The sequence below is a fragment of the Neovison vison genome, chromosome 4 (genome assembly GCF_020171115.1).
Source record: "Neovison vison isolate M4711 chromosome 4, ASM_NN_V1, whole genome shotgun sequence".
Taxonomy (NCBI): Eukaryota; Metazoa; Chordata; class Mammalia; order Carnivora; family Mustelidae; genus Neogale; species Neogale vison.
This window is the reverse complement of record NC_058094.1, coordinates 149,575,598-149,578,908: the sequence shown is the minus strand read 5'-3', so window position 1 is coordinate 149,578,908 and position 3,311 is coordinate 149,575,598. Positions and strand designations below refer to the sequence as shown.

The window sequence follows — 3,311 nt, the reverse complement described above, 5'->3', positions numbered from 1 at the left end:
AGTCTGGAATTGTGATGTCACCAACTTTGGCTTTCTTTTTCAACATTCCTCTGGCTATTCAGGACCTTTTCTGGTTCCATATAAATTTTAGGATTATTTGTTCCATTTCTTTGAAAAAGATGGATGGTATATTGATAGGGATTGCTTTAAAAGTATAGATCACTTTAGGTGGCATAGACATTTTCACAATATTTGTTCTTCCATTCCATGAGCATGGAACGTTTTCCATTTCTTTGTGTCATCCTCGATTTTTTTCATGAGTACTTTATAGTTTTCTGTGTACAGATTCTTTGCCTCTTTGGTTAGGTTTTTTCCTAGGTATCTTATGGTTTGGAATGCAGTTGTAAATGGGACTGACTCCTTGATTTCTCTTTCTTCTATCTTGCTGTTGGTGTACAGAAATGCAACTGATTTCTGAGCATTTATTTTATATCCTGACACTTCACTGAATTCCTGTATGAGTTCTAGCAGTTTTAGAGTGGAATCTTTAGGGTTTGCCACATAAAGTATCATATCATCAGCAAAAAGGGAGAGTTTGACTTCTTCTTTGCTGATTTGGATGGCTTTTATTTCTTTTTGTTGTCTGACTGCTGAGGCTAGGACTTTCAGTACTATGTTGAATAGCAGTGGTGATAGTGGACATCTCTGCTATGCTCCTGACCTTAGGGGAAAAGTTCTCAGTTTTCCCCACTGACAATAATATTTGCTGTGGGTTTTTCATAGATGCCTTTTATGATTATGAGCTTTGTACCCTTTGTCCCTACACTTTGAAGAGTTTTGATCAAGAAAAGATGTTGTACTTTGTCAAATAGCACACATTTTTAATATAAATAGCACATATTTTAACTGAAGCCTGAAATTATATTTTATTGGAATACTTATTCTATATTTATTATACTTACTGTGTATTTAACTTAAATATAACATTATATATGCATTGTATTTTCTCACTTTATAAGTTTGTTCTTAATAACAAAGTATTTTTTAATCATTCCATTTTATTTCCTCATTTTGTATGGAAGTTATAAGCACTTTTAGCAATAATCTTAATCATCATAACACATACAGATGTATTACTGACTTATATGGGCTGCTAATCTTTAATTTTTCAAGTTTTTTAATAAAAATTAAGGTCCTTAAAGCATTTTAATTCCATTTATCTCTTTACTTATATAATGGCATGACTGCAGGAATTTTATCTGACATACTTTAATTAGCAATAATCGCGCCTCGGATAAACCTCATTGGCTACGATACTGCCACTGAGCAAAGCTTTATTTGACATACTTTAAACCCCACATTATTATTGCTTTACACAGTCAATGTTTGTGTATATTTGAACATATTTATCATTTTCTTTGCTGCTTTTGTCCTTCATACAACTCTGTACTCCCATTATGTATAGTTTGCTTATGTCTAAGAACATCCTTTAGAATTTCTGTATTAATGGTCTACTAGTGATAAAATCTCTCTTCTATAGTTTATTTTAAATTATTTTACTTTGTCAACAGTTTTTTTTCATCCAACAAGAAGCCATAACTTTATTAATGATATAAACAGTACAAATTTCAAACCAAGCTGCACTTATTCTTTTGAAACACCAAAAGAAAGTCCTCGTTTTCAGATGGTTACATTGTTAATTCCATAATAGCATTTACAATATCATTACTGTTGTTCTTCAGGGCTAGGACTGCCTTTGCTCTTGATACATTTGCTTGTGACATGACCAATTCCATGTCCTTAACCTCTACACCGGTTTCATCAACCTCTTCCTCTTCACTCTCCTCTTGTACAGTTGGGAGTCTGTGTGTTTTCTTGAATGTTTGAGACAACTTCACCTTGAACTTTGAATTTCTGAGCAGCTGTCAGTTGTGCTTGCTGAGATAAATGCTCGATCTTGGCTTCCCCAAAAACTATGTAGGTATCTGAAGCTGGGCTCTTGTAGACATCTGGTTTTGTGATGACAAAGAGGATATTCTTAGATTTCGGGATAGTGACTCTTGTAACCCCTGTAATCTGTCGAAGACCAGTTTGGACATAGCCTTCCATGCCTTCTTTTCATTCGGGCTCTGTTTTGTTTTACTGACTGGTTCTTCATCAATTTCAGCGGCTGCTGCCAGCTGGGCTTGTTGTGTGGTTGCCTGTATGGAATCCTGTTCCTCAAGCTCTGGTACTGATTCGTCACTGTCATTCTGTTCCAGACCCTGTCTCAGCCTGGGACTGTGGCAACTCCTGCTCTGTAGCAGGGATGGTTTCTGCAGCTTCACCAGGCATTTTGTGCGGGGGACGCGGAACCAAGATGGCGGCAGAAAGAGCACTTTGTCTACAGTTTTAAATAATATTTTTGTGATTTTTAAATTACAGGTTGGCTATTTCTTTCTGTAACCTGAAGCTATTTTTCTACTCTTTTTGTCTTCCATTATTGCTTTAAAAACTGTTTGTCAGCCTATCCTCCTCTGAAGTAATCTCTCCTTTACCTTTGGCCCTTTTAAAATATTTTCTTTGTGTTACTCTTCCGCAATATTATTATGATGTCTGTAGACTTGGATTTCTTCTTCTATATTATGTTGAGGGACTTTTTTGCCTTCTTGAATAGTTGTGGGCATGATGTTTTTCATCAGTTTGATAATGTTCTAAGCTATTAGATCTGTAAATACTGAATCTGTTCCCATTTCTTCTTTCTATAACCCATTTAATATATATATTTAGATTAGATATTTAATATTTAATTTAGATATTATATATGTACACATATATTCTCAGTGTATCATCAATTCTGTTATTTTCTTTTGTATATTGTACATCAATCTGCAGAGCTTTTAACACATTTTCCAATTCACTAATTCTCCTTTCAGCTGGGATAATATGCTTTTAAACCATCTTTTCATTGCAGTTTTCAATATAATTTACCTGCTAGTTATTCAAAATGCAATGTTTCCTTTTATAATTTCCATCTAAAAATTTATTGGGTTTTCATCTCTATATACATAAAGAGTATTTTTTAATTATCTTTATATAATACAGAACTTCCTTGAACTACAATGGGTTTTTATGTGCCAACAGACTCATGATAAATTGAAAATGCTGTAAGTTGAAAAGGCTTTTAATAGACTAACCTGTTGAACATCATAGTATAGCCTAATCTACCTTAAACATGTTCAGAACATTTACATTAGCCTATAGTTGGAAAAAAGAATATAACACAGCCCATTTTCTAATAGTGCTGAATATCTCATGTAATTTACTGAACATTGTACTGAAAGAGAAAAACAGAATGATTGTATGAGTACAGAATGGTTTTACGTGTATTG

The 3,311-nt window shown here is 33.7% G+C and overlaps 1 non-coding gene and 1 pseudogene across 1 annotated transcript; both read right to left on the bottom strand.

The window, feature by feature from the left end:
* Positions 1 to 1,137: 1,137 nt before the first annotated feature.
* LOC122905654 lies at positions 1,138 to 1,274 on the bottom strand. Its single transcript, XR_006384382.1, has one exon. It is a non-coding gene; the product is annotated as a U4 spliceosomal RNA (small nuclear RNA).
* A 237-nt stretch (positions 1,275 to 1,511) lies between these two features.
* Positions 1,512 to 2,309, bottom strand: LOC122904019 (annotated as a pseudogene).
* Between the last annotated feature and the right edge of the window lie 1,002 nt (positions 2,310 to 3,311).